This window comes from Cottoperca gobio, chromosome 24, assembly GCF_900634415.1.
Source record: "Cottoperca gobio chromosome 24, fCotGob3.1, whole genome shotgun sequence".
NCBI lineage: Eukaryota > Metazoa > Chordata > Actinopteri > Perciformes > Bovichtidae > Cottoperca > Cottoperca gobio.
The window spans coordinates 730,743-747,685 of NC_041378.1; the positions used below are offsets into that span (position 1 = coordinate 730,743).

The window sequence follows — 16,943 nt, forward strand, 5'->3', positions numbered from 1 at the left end:
AAACCCGCCTCACTGCCGGAAGTCTAACAACGGTGGCTTCAAAATAAAAGCTTGCTTCTTTCCAAACACACGCAGACGTTTTCAATTGAGGATATTTAATATCTAAATGTGAGTACTTAGATATTTTAAGTACTAATGCCACACTGTAAAACATTTTTTATTAAATTATTAAAAGTATAAAAATGTCCCCTGTGGCTGTTATACTATTATATATTTTATTATTACTTAGTAAGAGCAGGTTTTTACTGTTGTTGAGGTGGAGCTCATTTTGAACTATTAACTAATTAATCTTTTTATTATGGATTAATCTGCTGATTATTTTACTATTATTATTATTATTATTATTATTATTATTATTATTATTATTATCAATTTTACAAAATTGATCTAACTTTTATTGTTGTTTTATTTTGCACTGGTGTTAGTGTTACTTCTTATACTTTATCATTTTTATTATTGTTTTTACTCTTATGTTATCATAATTTACTTTTCTATTTTAGTTTACTTATTTTACTGCTTTATCTTACTCTCTTTTACAATTATATTCACACTGGTGTTAGTGATAGTGTTCTTATACACTTTATATTTATTACTTTATTGTATTTCATTTTAATTCTCATGTTGTTGTCATTTTGGATCAATATCTACTATAAGATGTTCCTTCTGGATTTTTCAAATTCTATTTTATCTTATCTTATTTTCCCCATCATTCAATTGATTGTTTGGTTAGTAAAAATAACAGCCAAAACTTCAATATTATTAAAAATATATATTTAAATCCTAATATCTATTATAAGAATGCATCGTCATACAACGGTTTGTATGATATCTTACGAAAAGTTAAACACGAACAGCCTGATTATAGTGGAGTAAATATTAGAAACAGCTCTCAGTATAATGCAATATAATTCAACAGCAGAATAATTAACACCTCTCTAAATCAGTTTCAACAAAAACGTATATATTTTTACAGTATAACCTTCATGAAGGGAAGATTTATTGCAGGACTGTTGTAGATTGTATTTGTTTTAAGATTCGATAAGAATGCAGATTTCCACTTCCAAATTGCCTATTAATTACTCACCAAAGCGTACTTTTATTTTGAAGGGTATTTCCGGAAATTCAATGTTTTAATTTTGGCTAATTTGGTAATTTACAACACGAGCCTGGAGTTTGTAAATGTCAACTTTTTATTCTGACAGCTATTAATCCCACTTTTAAAATGCACTCATATTAGTTTGTTTATTAATTAAATACAGAATAATTCAAATATAAAGCGTCAGAAAGTAAAATAATCTTATTATAATGTCATAATTGATTCATTATGAATTATGAAGGTAAATAAATACATAATAACAACAACACATTTGAAATCCCAATAAGAATAATTTACATATTTAAAACTTTTTTTAATATAATTTATTTATTTGGCATGTCTGCCGTGACAGGATCATTTGATAATTAGAGATTCATTTCTAAATAATTTCTAATAAGAAAGAGGTGCAGAGGTTATATTACAGTCTATGGATTACCATCCTTCTTATTCTCCAGTTACATGAAGAGACACTGATCAGAGCTAGATGGCGATGTTCTTCATTAAAATAAAATAACCACTTTCTGCAGCGTGATGTCACTGCACACACGCCTCTGGAGTTTATACGGACACTTATTTCAGACTCCTGGTATCCAAAAATGTTATAGATTATACTTTAATAAGTAATAATAATGTACTATAACATTATTATTTGAGATATTTTGAAATGTTTTGCTATGATCAGTTGATATAATGGGGTTATAAAGCATTTTTGGATTTAAAATAACAATCATAGTCATTATTAATCCCTTTTTAAATTTATCAGTGAATTATTTAGTCTATAAAATGTCACAAAATGTTGAACTGTGCACATCTGCTCGGGTTGGACCGAAAGTACATTATCTTAACATGCAGAACACATTTAAATGATTTCAGCTTTCTTTGCTCCTTTTTAATGATTGAAATACTTGTTTGTACATTTAATCTCCATTTAAAGGTATTTAATCAGTTTGAAATGTTTTCAATCAAAGGTTTAATTCATCCAATTATTTAGGAAAGAGTAAAAAGGCCCACAGACCAGATACGGCGTGTTAATTAATGAGCTGTAGATGTGCTGGCAGGTTTATTCTTGATCTTGGGATAGAACCAGGCTAGCTGTTTCCCTCTGCTTCCAGTCTTTATGCTAAGCTAAGCTAATTGTCTCCACAAATGGTATAAATCTTCTCATGTAACTCGATGATATTGCCCACAATGTTTGACTTCACATCAAACTGTTAGCATGCTCCAGCTGCTGCCTCACATGAGAGCACAGTATATAGTATATTTATAGTGTGTATATATATATATATATATATATATATATATATATATATATATAGCATAGAGTTCACGATGATTTACAGTGAAATGTGCAGCAGGAGCAGCTCGTACAGGCAGTCCTGCCCTCCGTGAAGCAGCGATCATCACACAGCAGCTCTTCAATCTTCTGCACCTCCAGAGGCTCAAATTAACGGAGACGTGCAGATAAGCAGCTGTTTGGTGACTGTGTGGGTGCTGGAGGAAGTCAGGGCGTGGTGAACGAGTGATTGTTATTATTCCAGTGTTGCATATCTACACATTTTCAGCGTCATGGCTCTGTGGAGGGAAATGTTGGGCCATTTTTACGTCCACCACTTTGGTTCAGACTGAAGTATCTCAACAAATATTGGATGGACTGCTATGAAATTCTGTGCACATATTCATGTTCCCAAGAGGATGAATCTCAGGGGTTTAGGTGATCCTCTGACTTTGACTTTAGCGCCACCTGCAGGTCAAACATTCCACATATCCTGCCAAATATCTCTACAAATATTCATGTTCCCCAGATGATGAATTGTTATAATTATGCTGATTCCCTTAAATACTTTCTCTCAACAGAAAAAGTCAGTCCATTAGCTTTGTTAGCCATTAGCTCTGTTAGCCATTAGCTTTGTTAGCCATTAGCTCTGTTAGCCATTAGCTTTGTTAGCTATTAGCTCTGTTAGCAATTAGCTTTGTTAGCCATTAGCTTTGTTAGCCATTAGCTTTGTTAGCCATTAGCTTTGTTAGCCATTAGCTCTGTTAGCCATAGCCATTAGCTTTATTAACCATTAGCTCTGTTAGGAAACATCAGGCTGATGGGTCCAGTAGGAGAGATTAGCTGCAGAATCACACACACACACACACACACACACACACACACACACACACACACTTAGTTTATTAACCCCATTTAAGAGAAATGGAGCAGTTGACCCGTTTTTGAATCAACACCTTGTCTTCCACTGACCTCCTGTCAGTGTGTGTGTGTGTGTGTATGTATGTGTGTGTGTGTGTGTGTGTGTGTGTATGTGTGTGTATGTGTGTGTGTGTGGGTGTGTGAACGTGTCACAGTCCAACATCTGTTTTATTTCTTGGTGAGTTGATGATGATGATGATGATGATGATGATGATGATGATGATGATGATGATGATGATGATGATGAGAGAATGATCCTTCACACAACAACTGTGTGTGAACATATTCGACACTTTTGCAAGATTGAATATGTGATGAGAAATGTTTTTCTTTGCTTTATGAAACGATGTGATTAATCTTCGAGCGCCAACATGTTTGAAAGTGTTTCTTCATGATAACATGTTTGTGAAACCTGCTGAAGCGGGACGTCCCACTTTGTCGTTTATTAAACACTCGCTTTTATTAGGAACAAATGTTCTCGTATTTACAGCCGTGAATAAATCATTCAGTGTTTGAAAAAGGCTCCCCTGGCCCTCGCCCGCCGCAGCGTCGGTCAAAACTGCAGAGACGGGAGGAAAAAAACAATGAATAAAGAGAAATGAGCACCCACACCCATCCAGCTGCACCCAGAGAGTTTCAACTGAGGGATGTTCTCTGCACGGTGTCACACATTCTCAATGTTTCCTCACAAACTACTCGCTTTGTTTCCATCGTCAGTGCGAAAACAGTTATTAAAGACACGGTGAGAAGATCGTGGAGATCTGTGGATGTTTGTACGGCTGCATTATTGGATCCAATGGAAGTTTGATTTGAAACTAATTTAATTGATTTAAAAGAATAACCATAAATCCATATTTAGTGTCTTTGGAAACATTTGGATCTGTAACGACTCATCTCTGGGTGATTCAGTTATTGTCACACATGGACGTTCTTCCACAAACTACAAGGCCGACGTCCCGTTTGTGTTTTACAGATCTGTGAATGTTTGACGGCGTTATCGGATCAAATGGACGTTCAAAACACATTTAATCTGATTTAAAATAATAACCATAAATCCAACCTGACATGTGCGTTACCTGGAACCTCCACTAGAGCTTCAAAACAAAGTGTCACAACCTCATCAAACAGAGCCGAGCCCTGGCAGGAGCAGGAGGAGCAGGAGGAGCAGGAGGAGGAGGAGGCTGCAGGAGGAGCAGGAGGAGGCTGCGGGAGGAGGAGGAGGAGGCTGCAGGAGGAGGAGGAGGTTGCAGAAGGAGGAGGCTGCAGGAGGAGGAGGAGGCTGCAGGAGGAGGAGGAGGAGGCTGCGGGAGGAGGAGGAGGAGGCTGCAGGAGGAGGTTGCAGAAGGAGGAGGCTGCAGGAGGAGGAGGAGGCTGCAGGATGAGGAGGAGGTTGCAGGAGGAGGAGGAGGAGGCTGCAGGAGGAGGAGGAGGAGGCTGCGGGAGGAGGAGGAGGCTGCAGGATGAGGAGGAGGAGGCTGCAGGAGGAGGAGGAGGAGGCTGCGGGAGGAGGAGGAGGAGGAGGCTGCAGGAGGAGGAGGAGGTTGCAGAAGGAGGAGGCTGCAGGAGGAGGAGGAGGCTGCAGGATGAGGGGGAGGTTGCAGGAGGAGGAGGCTGCAGGAAGAGGAGGAGGAGGCTGCAGGAAGAGGAGGAGGAGGCTGCAGGAGGAGGATGCTGCAGGGGGAGGAGAAGGAAGGCTGCAGGAGGAAGAGGAGGCTGCAGGAGAAGGAGGCTGCAGGGGGAGGTGGAGGAGAAGGAGGAGAAGGAGGATGAGCATGAGGAAGGAGTCTGCAGGAGAAGGAGGCTGCAGGGGGAGGAGGAGGAGGAGGCTGCAGGAGGAGTAGGAGGAGGCTGCAGGAGGAGGAGGATGAGCATGAGGAGGAGTCTGCAGGAGAAGGAGGCTGCAGGGGGAGAAGGAGGAGGAGGCTGCAGGAGGAGGAGGAGCAGGAGGAGGAGCAGCAGGAGGAGGAGCAGCAGTAGCAGGAGGAGCAGGAGGAGGCTGCAGGAGGAGTAGGAGCAGGAGGAGGAGCAGGAGGAGGGGGAGGCTGCAGGAGGAGGAGGAGGCTGCAGGAGTAGGAGGAGGAGGCTGCAGGAGGAGGAGGAGGCTGCAGGAGGAGGAAGAGGAGGCTGCAGGAGTAGGAGGAGGAGGCTGCAGGAGGAGGAGGAGGCTCCACGAGGAGGAGGAGGCTGCATGAGTAGGAGGAGGAGGCTGCAGGAGGAGGAAGAGGAGGCTGCAGGAGGAGGAAGAGGAGGCTGCAGGAGGAGGAGGAGGCTGCAGGAGTAGTAGGAGGAGGCTGCAGGAGTAGGAGGAGGAGGCTGCAGGAGGAGGAAGAGGAGGCTGCAGGAGGAGGAAGAGGAGGCTGCAGGAGTAGGAGGAGGCTGCAGGAGGAGGAAGAGGAGGCTGCAGGAGGAGGAGGAGGCTGCAGGAGTAGTAGGAGGAGGCTGCAGGAGTAGGAGGAGGAGGCTGCAGGAGGAGGAAGAGGAGGCTGCAGGAGGAGGAGGAGACTGCAGGAGTAGGAGGAGGCTGCAGGAGGAGGAAGAGGAGGCTGCAGGAGGAGGAGGCTGCAGGAGGAGGAGGAGGAGGCTGCAGGAGGAGGAAGAGGAGGCTGCAGAAGGAGGAGGAGGCTGCAGGAGTAGGAGGAGGCTGCAGGAGGAGGAGGAGGAGTCTGTAGGAGTAGGAGGAGGCTGCAGGAGGAGGAGGAGGCTGCAGGAGTAAGAGGAGGAGGATGTAGGAGAAGGAGGAGGAGGCTGCAGGAGGAGGAGCAGGAGGAGGAGCAGCAGGAGGAGGAGCAGCAGTAGCAGGAGGAGCAGGAGGAGGCTGCAGGAGGAGTAGGAGCAGGAGGAGGAGCAGGAGGAGGGGGAGGCTGCAGGAGGAGGAGGAGGCTGCAGGAGTAGGAGGAGGAGGCTGCAGGAGGAGGAGGAGGAGGAGGCTGCAGGAGTAGGAGGAGGAGGCTGCAGGAGGAGGAGGAGGCTCCACGAGGAGGAGGAGGCTGCATGAGGAGGAGGAGGAGGCTGCAGGAGGAGGAAGAGGAGGCTGCAGGAGGAGGAGGAGGCTGCAGGAGTAGGAGGAGGCTGCAGGAGTAGTAGGAGGGAGGCTGCAGGAGTAGGAGGAGGAGGCTGCAGGAGGAGGAAGAGGAGGCTGCAGGAGGAGGAAGAGGAGGCTGCAGAGGAGTAGGAGGAGGCTGCAGGAGGAGGAAGAGGAGGCTGCAGGAGGAGGAGGAGGCTGCAGGAGTAGTAGGAGGAGGCTGCAGAGTAGGAGGAGGAGGCTGGAGGAGGAGGCTGCAGGAGGAGGAGGAGGCTGCAGGAGTAGTAGGAGGAGGCTGCAGGAGTAGGAGGAGGAGGCTGCAGGAGGAGGAAGAGGAGCTGCAGGAGGAGGAAGAGGAGGCTGCAGGAGTAGGAGGAGGCTGCAGGAGGAGGAAAGAGGAGGCTGCAGGGAGGAGGAGGAGGCTGCAGGAGTAGTAGGAGGAGGCTGCAGGAGTAGGAGGAGGAGGCTGCAGGAGGAGGAAGAGGAGGCTGCAGGAGGAGGAGGAGGCTGCAGGAGTAGTAGGAGGAGGCTGCAGGAGTAGGAGGAGAGGCTGCAGGAGGAGGAAGAGGAGGCTGCATGGCAGGAGGAGGAAGAGGAGGCTGCAGGAGTAGGAGGAGGCTGCAGGAGGAGGAAGAGGAGGCTGCAGGAGGAGGAGGAGGCTGCAGGAGTAGTAGGAGGAGGCTGCAGGAGTAGGAGGAGGAGGCTGCAGGGAGGAGGAAGAGGAGGCTGCAGGAGGAGGAGGAGGACTGCAGGAGTAGGAGGAGGCTTGCCGGGAGGAGGAAGAGGAGGCTGCAGGAGGAGGAGGCTGCAGGAGGAGGAGGAGGAGGAGGACTGCAGGAGGAGGAAGAGGGAGGCTGCAGAAGGAGGAGGAGGCTGCAGGAGGAGGAGGAGGCTGCAGGAGGAGGAGGAGGAGGCTGTAGGAGGAGGAGGAGGCTGCAGGAGGAGGAGGAGGCTGCAGGAGTAAGAGGAGGAGGATGTAGGAGGAGGAGGAGGAGGCTGCAGGAGTAGGAGGAGGCTGCAGGAGTAGGAGGAGGAGGCTGCAGGAGGAGGAGGAGGCTGCAGGAGTAGGAGGAGGAGGAGGCTGCAGGAGGAGGAGGAGGAGGCTGCAGGAGGAGGAGGAGGCTGCAGGAGCGGCTGACCGCTCAGCTGTTGGGGGTTTGTTAAAGCTCAGCTGCTCACACACACTGAGAGCACATGTTAAATATAGAGGCACTCTCACTCCTGACCAGAAACACACTGAAGAAGTGATCTCTCTCTCTCCCTGTGAGCTCACACACCAAACTCGGAGAGGACGAAGCTTCACACCGCGCTGCTACTGTGGCAAGAGAAGAAGAAAGTGCAGAAGAAGAACGTCAAAGGGAAGAAGACATTTCAGAAACAACCTGTGATGTTGTGAGAGCCGTCAGTGAACTCATCAAACAGGACTTAACAGCTGTGACACGTGTGACGTGCTGAGGCAGGTAAGACCACCTGACAGGTGTTCATGTATCATATCCAGAGTTAACACTTCATTACATACGTTTCATTCATGCTGTAAAAAGTCAGCAAAATATCCTCTGTGATAAAATGCAGTTAAAAATCAAATACTGTGTTTAAAATCAAAACAATATTAAATTTAGAATCAAAAATAAATTCTAATAAATGTAATAAATGAATGAAACAGGAAAGTGAATGTTTCTCACACTATTTAAATATCATAGAAAATGTCATTAATATTCATAACAATTTTCAATGATTATGATTTTGATAATTGTATAAGTTATTAAACTAAATTTAAAATACCAGATATGATCTGATAACTAAATACTGCTTTTGTTTCATCATTTTGTTTTATTGTTTCTTCTATAGACACATGTGCACATTCTTTAATCATTAAAATGTAAACAATAATAAATACGAACATAACTATATCATGTTGTTAAAGTGAAGATTTGTGGTGACGTCTCATTATCAGGGTGACTCAACACTGTTATATTATTACAATATTTAAAGTACTTATATCTGCACATGATATATAATACAGTGCAGAAAACAACAACTTTATTTCCTGTAACTGAACTGATTATTTGTGTTTGTATTTATTTGACTTTTGTTGCTCAGTGATTCATCTTGAGGTATATTTTTATGAATATTGCTGCATAAATAAACTTTATGACCAAAGACCTTCAGGGGCCCGAAAGACTTTAAGTTTGATACGATAATTAATGTGTAGTAATCTAATTAATCACACGCAGTATTACCTTCAGCTGCTTCACAGCTGTTTTCTGTTGAATATAATTATTAACATAGGTACATATTTCGTGCATCGTCTAAACTAACATTAAAATAAAATAAATAAATGACATAATCTTGAGCTCCCGTCTTGTAGAGCGACTCCAAGTTAAAATCTAGTTTAAAGGACTTTAATATTTAAGTACATATTCCTAAAATAATCTGATTTTAATCATGTTACAAACTAATTATTTAAAGTACGAACACAACGCACTAATTCATTAATACTGGAACCTTTAACGAGGACAAAGATGATGCAGTGGATGGTATACAGAGCAGACAGAAGGAGCAGAAACAGACGTTTTAAACATCATATAAGTGAATATAAAGTGCAACACGTTGAGGAGCTACTGGAATAAAGACTTGTGACTCATGAGAGCAGCGGCTGTGCGACGCTCAGTGATTCACAGCCCAGTAAACGCTTGTTTCAGGAAGCCAGACATTAGACGGCAGTAATTTAATAGATCTTTTAGCAGAGAGTGCTGACGCTCTGCAAGCGGACGATGATGCAGCAGATACAGTGAAAACACAGCTCCGTGCAAAGTGAAGGAGACTTAAAGAAGCATTTTGTGATCCGACGATCATCATTCGTCTGCTTTTAAAAACCACTACAGAGCGCTGTTGAAAATAAACCTTTTATAATGTGACAATGCTGCGGTCGAGGCCCAGAGAACGACTCTTAAGGACGAGGGACACTTCGTGGCTTGGGGTGAAATAAGTGCTTTGTTATTCTTAGGGGCTCTTTGCCTTCATGGTTACTATAATAAAGTAATACGAGGCTTCAGGAGTCGCAACCATCGAGCGGGGATCTTCCATAATTACTGTGTTTTTAATTTAAAAAAGAAGTTATTTTTGTTGTCCTGCAACACAAAGATGTAAACAGATTCTTCTTGGTGAGACAGATGTTTTTTACATTTTGTATATAAATCTTGTGTTTGGTAAATGCTGTTAAAGTGTAAAACATGAATGAAGTTTGTTCCTGAAGGAAACGCTGGAGAACATAAACGGTCATCATGAGCAACTGTGACGGCTGTGGTGAAGGGTTAGGTTAGGTTAGGCGACACTGAGCTGGTTATGATTGGGGAAAGATGATGGTTATGGTTATAGACTCACCTTTGAGCCACTAAAAGAGTCTTCACACGCAGAGACCCTGCAGCATATCGTCTGGATTCTCTTGCTCTTTTAAAACGTAGCTACTGAAGTCAGACTGTAAGAACGCACCCAAGAGGAAGCTACGCAACTACAACTAGAGCGATGCTGTGGCCGCTGAGTTAAAGATGGAAAACGTTAAATGCAAACAGTAAACAGAGAAGCTCTTTGGCTCGACCTCCTGTGTGTTATCCTACCCAGCATGCTTTGCCCCGCCCTGATCTCCTGGGACCTTTCCCTCCATTAATAGCTCCCCTCTCCCCTCCCACGGTTTTTATTGCAAGTTATTTAGAATCCTTTTTTCTGCGAGGCAGATATGCAGAAGAGATTCTTTTAAAACCGATTACACACAAACATCAAGGAGAAAGTGTGATTCATACATATTATCTTAGAAACATGTGGAAGACGACACTCAGGCTGGTTATTAAGATACAGCTTATAGTTTAAGCATCAGTTTGCAGTACAAAGCTTGAAAGACATTTTTAACAATAACGTTTATTAATAACCAAATGTACACAGTGGCAGAACAGGTTAAAGTTGAGGTCATACTTTGTGTCCGTGTGGACCCCAAGTCGACGACGGCGGCGGATAGGATGTACGACAAATACTTTAATTACTACTACTTATTATTACTTATAATATGTCTAATATATAGACATGTTAACAGTAGAACGCAGATTAAATATATACACATAATACTGTGGTAATGGAAGAGATCCTGTCACGTGTAAAGGGACGGTTAGCGGCTGCAGTGTTCCTGCACTTCCTGCTTCCTCCTCTCGAAGTCAAAGGTTTTATTGAATGTGTTTCTGGTTCGATGCCTGAAAGAAGTTCTGTGGTTTTAAGATTTAACGTTTTGTTTCTACAACATAAAATACGCCACACTCGTGAATATTTGAAGCTAAACAGGGCAACGCTAACTTCCAGTCGTCCCTGCACCAGGATACTGTTGGGATTAAACTGCAAAATCTATTCTTCTTCTGCCGCTTTCTGCCAGTTCAGGTGCAACAAAGATGGATGCAATCAGATTTGTAATCTGCATTTATGAGGCCGTGTGAATGAAAGCACTTTAAATGTTGATGGGACTTCATCTGGATATGAGACGGATAAAATAAGGTTCAGAGCTACGCCGACCCTCGATGATGGCATCTATGGAAAGGAAGAACATGTACAGATTGATGGATACACTTTTCTGGGTGTCTTAGTGAGAAGTTGTTCCCCACAGAGCTACAGAACAGCTTCAGTTCTCCTTGTTCTACATTCTCCAACATTCTTCCCAAAGGTTTTCCCTCATTCGGTGAAAGCGTCCCACAGATGTTCAGAGGGACGACTGTGAGGACACTTCAGAAACAAACACTAGCAAAACAAAGAAAAGATTGAGACAGTAACGGCGGACGCTCGTCTGTCCTTCATCGTTGAACTCCGCTGTGACTGTGACTTCCAGTGGCCGGCTGATAAGACGGGAGCCATGAGGTCATTCTGCTCAGTAATCTCTGTGGGAGGTTTACGGGGACGTTCAGCAGCGTCGCTCCTCTTGTTTGGTTTAAAAACAGCGACTGCTGTTCCCATGACAGCACAACAGGGCGCAGAGAGCAGGACGGGGTTTGTTTGGGTTCACTTCTCTGAACCGAAGACGATAAAACCACCGATAGATGTGACGTCAGCCCTGAAGCCCCAATGAGACACTAACGGATCATCTCAGTCTTTATTTGATGAAGGACCGTGTAGATAGTTCTGAGGTTATATGAACGTTGCTTAACATTTATTGGTATCGTTATATGAAGTTGTATCTTTGTAATATATATATTACTTTACTGCAGGAGTTATTGTCCCATTTTTGTTTAATCTTTACCAACTGTAATCTTTAAGTATCACACTTTGTATTATGATTTCTTAAACCATAAAGATTCATTCTTGATCAGGAAACAGTAGTTTGACCCAAAAAAGCCTCGACAGCAAAGTTCATCTGCGGATGAAGTCGCTTGAAGACGTTGAAAAAGTAAATGTGTAAAGACTGTAACAAAGAAACATAAATTCAAATATGTGCTAATTAAAATATATATATATATTATCTCTTTAACATGAACCTGCTCAGATATGAGACATTGAATGCATCGATTATGATATACTGTGATGGGAAGTCTTCTGAGGTCACTTATGGGATGTCTCAGGATTATTCTTCTCATGAGTCATTTCTCAAGTGAGTGAAACACTAAGTCGCTGGTGGGCCGACCACAAACCGCTCGAGGTTCATCAGCGTTCAGGAGTTAAATGGCTTGTAAAAACGACGTAAAGGGGCAGCAGCCGAAGCCCCCCCCCTCCCCTTTACTCCCAGAGTTTATGAGGGAAGTGACTTCATGCTCTCTCCATCTGAAAGGCATGTGAGACTTGGCCGCTGCTCGGCTGCATGTTGGGAGTGATGTCAGCTGGTCACCGCCGATTACAGCTCTTGCACAAACCGCTGGGAGGATAAAAAGCTGCCTCGTCTCAGCCCACGAGTTCCCCCCCCGATGACTGACGTGGTCCGGGAATGCATCGTAACAAACGTCGCCCGGGGCAGGATTTCTGTGTTAGGTGCAACAGAGGAGTGTCTCAGCTGTCTCAGCTCATTCAGGAAGTCATGATGGGACAAAGCACAGAAACAAAGAGGAGCTTCTGCTATCAAACAGCAGAAACATGTTCACAATCTTTGCTTTAAAAGCTCCAACTAAATGATTAAGTATATGTTTGCATCTTGAAGTGAATGTAGAGAAAAGAGTTTGAAATAAGGATGAAGATGATCATCTACCTCAACATGTTTTTAAACGCATTTTGAAGAACCGCATTGGAAGAGCTGTTTGGACCCCAAAAAGACTTTACACGAGCGTGAAGTGTTTTAAAGAGTCGATGCCTTCAATGTGATCTGGAAATGCCTTCGCAAATAAGTTCTGACATAGCGAACATTTAAGTCACGCGACTGATCATCTGTCTCCACCGATATTTATATCGTCTCCGGTAAAGCACGAGACACGACCGACGCTATCTGACACGAGAGGATCATTCAAACTAATCCCTGACGAGTTCTCTACGTTTTTCTCTCGTAGATCGGCCGACGCTTCTTCTTCTTCTTCTTCTTCTTCTTCTTCTTCTTCTTCTTCTTCTTCTTCTTCTTCTTCTTCTTCTTCTTCTTCTTCTTCTTCTTCTTCTTCTTCTTCTTCTTCTTCTTGCAGATTTTATGTGCGTGAAGTCAATACTAACAACTTCGGATGAAACGACGCAGTTTATTTGCGCCGAAACAGGAAACGCGACTAGTGAGTTCAAAAGAAGCAGATAAGTCTTCTATTCCACAGAAGAGCACGTCAGCAGCTCTGTGATCGAACCCGCATTAAGTTCAAACCTTTGACCCGGAGGTTTTACTTCAAACTGGGCTGCATGAACGGTTTCTATTTCTGCCGCTCACTCATCTGTGGAGCTTCAGACTCCATATAAGGTGGCAGGTACTGAGAGTCATGCAGTCACAGAGGGTGTCTGCATGATTATAAACCTGCATCTCATATCATTTAAATAAGGTTGCTGCAGAAACCTGAGCTGTTTCACTCCATCTCTAAGAGTCCTTTCAAACAATAATATAACGAGTACAAGGATTGATAAACTTCCCTGGTCGATCAGAGAGAATAAACACTGTTACACTAAAAGGTTTTCTGATCTATTGTCTTCGAGGGAAACGGAACATGCTTAAAAAAATGTTCACGGCCTCAGCGTTCAACAACGTACACCAGCGTATTGCCGATATTCCGTATACACCGGCATAGTTTCCGCCATCCGGCGAAGGAATACGCTAGGAATGCGTTATGCATCTGTTGGGCGTTTACAGACTGTACAGGTTACAACACCCTCTGTCCTCAGACCCTCTGTCCTCAGACCCTCTGTCCTCAGACCCTCTGTCCTCAGACCCTCTGTCCTCAGACCCTCTTACCTCGCATCGTACAAGGAAAAACCTCCTAAAAGAAACCCCATAATTAAAGGTGAAAAATGTTCTAAACCTCAGGGAGGGCAACTGAGGAGGGATCCCTCTCCCAGGACGGACAGACGTGCAATAGATGTCGTGTGTACAGGATAAACAACATAGTACAAATACAACATTTGACAGAAATGATGTTGTGTTGAAAAAAGAGAAAGTTTGGATGAATCCAGGAAAATGTCAAAAAGGCTTCCCGGTGTCCAGCAGGACCAGGGCAGCAGGCGCTGTCACGATTCATGATCCTGATGTAAACTTTATCAGTGGCAACCTGCCACATGAGAGACAGACACTCCGGGGATGATGCCCCGGATGATGAGTTAGTAACATACATTTACATAAATGCATACAGATAGAGAGGGAGAAGAAGAGAGGGAGGGGAGGAGAGAGGAAGAGAAGGAAGAGAGCAGGGAGGTGTCCCCCGGCAGTCTAAGCCTATAGCAGCATAACTAGGGGCTGATCCAGGGCAAACCTGAGCCAGCCCTAACTATAAGCTTTATCAAAAAGGAAAGTCTTTAGCCTGCTTTGTTTCAACCAAACTACTTGGTTAGCTTCAGTAAAAAGATAATAGTTTGGATTAAAATAAGTAAGTTTGTAAAGTCATTCAAGTTACGGACGTTAATTTAAAGAACGGAAACGCAGCATGAACACCGCCCGCCTCAGTGAAAGTCCGATGTTTTTATTAACGGTATGTTATATGTGTATATTAAAAAAATAAATTTTCTTACTTAAATATCAAATTGAATATTGACCTCATACATCGAGCATCATTCGGGCTTTAATTATTATTTCCGTGTGTGACACATTTAATAATAAACGGTTTCAGCTTCACAACAACTTAAAATAAAGATGAATAAATACAGTAAACATACAAACAGAAGCAGAGTGTGAGCTTTGAGAAGAGAAGTGATTGTATCTTTGTATATTACCGTCTCGTATCAGCGTTAATCTAACTCTAAACCTGTTGTATTTTAATATTCAATATGATTTTTTTTACTTATTAGTATAATTATTATTTTGTCACACAATAAGCTACTTTAGGATTTAAGACGTATGCTAAGGAATTTATTTATTTATTCATTTTATTTATGCTGTATGAAAATAATTTTGTTTCTATGTATGTATGAACTAAATAAGATAAAACAACTTCAGATGAGAAACAAAACTAATATTAGTGTTAAGCAGGTTCTGTATAATAAAGATGTTCCGTGTTAAATCTCAATATAGAAACAGTTTCCCTGACTCCTCACGTGCCGCTGCTGCAGCTTCTACTGACCAGCGATTATAATTGTTCTATTCTGGACTTCTGGATGACGCGCTAAAGATGGTAACCTGAGCCTGTAGTGACATCCAAGCCCCGAGTGTAAGTGTCACTATTTCAAGCGCCGGGTGCTTGATAGTCTGATATTAGTGAAGCACTGTACAGAATATTTCAGCCTGCGATGTCGAGTGCTTTTCCACAGAATCACAGAAGCCACAGCGACATCCTGATGCAAGAAAACTCTGCTGGTTTCCTGCAACATGATTAGTTTTTACATGCAACCTGATCATATCATTCACTGTGCAGGTAAATGTGTGTACTTTGTATCAAAGTGAAGGAAATGCCAAGTACGAACTCTGAACAAGACATTTTTAGGCTTTCATGAAGTGAAAACACAAACTGAAAGGGTTAAAGTTATAAGACAACTAAAAACCCTAAAGAGACGCTGCTTTATCCTCTATTTTAAATGTTTCCATAAGTTACTAAATGAACATCATGTTGAAGAAGACTTGAAACTACAGATTGAGACATAAACTCATCAGGAACATATTTACTGATGTAATTAATCAAGAGAGAAGAAGAAACATTTTCTCATAGACTTCTATACAATCTGACTTCTTTTTGTAAACAGTGTCGTCATCAGGTTGAATGTTTAATGAGACAAACACTTTCATTTATGACCAAAAACCTACAAAACTAACAACATTCTTCAGCTGTATGTTGCGTTAACTGCTAATTAACACACGTTTGCATCCCAACATGCTAAACTAAAATGGTAAATATGGAAACTATTATACCAGCTTTGCATTAGCATGTTAGCATGGCTGCAGACTCTTAGTTTTATTTGTCATATGTAGGTGAACACAGGGTCAATGGTACAATGAAATGTGTTCGAGAGAGACAGCATGTCAGCTCAGCTGTTAAAAAATAAATAAAATATTTTAAAAAAGGAGAACTATATACAATTTAAGTTGAAACTATAAAAAAAGAAGCCTGAAGTTTGTGTCACAACGTAACGTGTGAAAGCCAGTTTGAGCTGTTGTTTGTCTAACTGAGTTCAAATGTAAATGATTAGATGTCGTGATCTTGTGACTGAATGACATCACTATTATGAGACAAGAATAATTCATCAGTTCTGACTTCACAGTTCGACTCATGATCAGCAGGACAAACGTTGTGAAACAGGTGCCAACAGTTCTGGTATGTCTCCATCAGATGACCAGATAATTAAGCTGCGACCTTGAGATGCTGCAGCTGGAGTATAAACCAGCACAAAGCACGAGGACACTGAGGGCTCTGTCTCCAGTCGGGTAGTTATGACATCAGCACAAAACATTTGGACCCGACTTAAATAATTATTTTATGATGTCGAGATGAATCAACGTGAAGCTCAATATCAAAAAGTTCCAAAGTGTTGCAAATATCAGTTTGAGCTGCTGATCGCACCGATTATTAGAAATTAAACTAATTAATTGGATTTTAGATGATAGAAGTTTATGAGACTTTGTTTAGCAAGATAATCTTCACAAACACTTATGATTTTTGAAGCGTAAATGCAAGTAAAAAGTTAACGTTAGGCTTTAAACAAACTGCAGCAGTCACATGACGTTAGCATCACGAAGCTAAAGGAGGACTAATGTTTGGTGTGAAGACGTTTAGTAATCTCCTGTTTTTTAAGACACGTACAAACTTAATTCATGAGTAAGTTATTTACTTACGTGTTTTATGTTGTAGAACAAAACCTCAGACTTTACATTGAGTTTAAGACGAGGGCTAAAAATGCTGACTCATTCCTGCAGCACTCGATTAATATTATTGTTTATGCTACGTGTAGCATTTAGGTTCTTGCCCCTTTGCTTCACGCTTTGTTTCTTTGGGTAAGTTGTGGGTGAAGTGTAAAGTGTAAAGAGCGTTTTATAGGAGTGAAGTTTGTTTACTAAATGCCTTGTTGAT

General features: G+C 42.6%; 1 protein-coding gene across 3 annotated transcripts in view; it reads left to right on the plus strand.

The window, feature by feature from the left end:
• The first annotated feature begins 7,479 nt into the window (after positions 1–7,479).
• filip1b (filamin A interacting protein 1b) overlaps positions 7,480–16,943 on the plus strand; it is a 37,552-nt gene continuing 28,088 nt past the window's right edge. For 2 of the 3 annotated variants that reach the window (XM_029462730.1, XM_029462726.1), the window contains exon 1: positions 7,480–7,772. The gene's annotated coding sequence lies outside the window, so the exon portion shown is untranslated. The remainder of the gene's footprint in view (positions 7,773–16,943) is intronic. The other variant, XM_029462728.1, reaches the window with a different exon arrangement.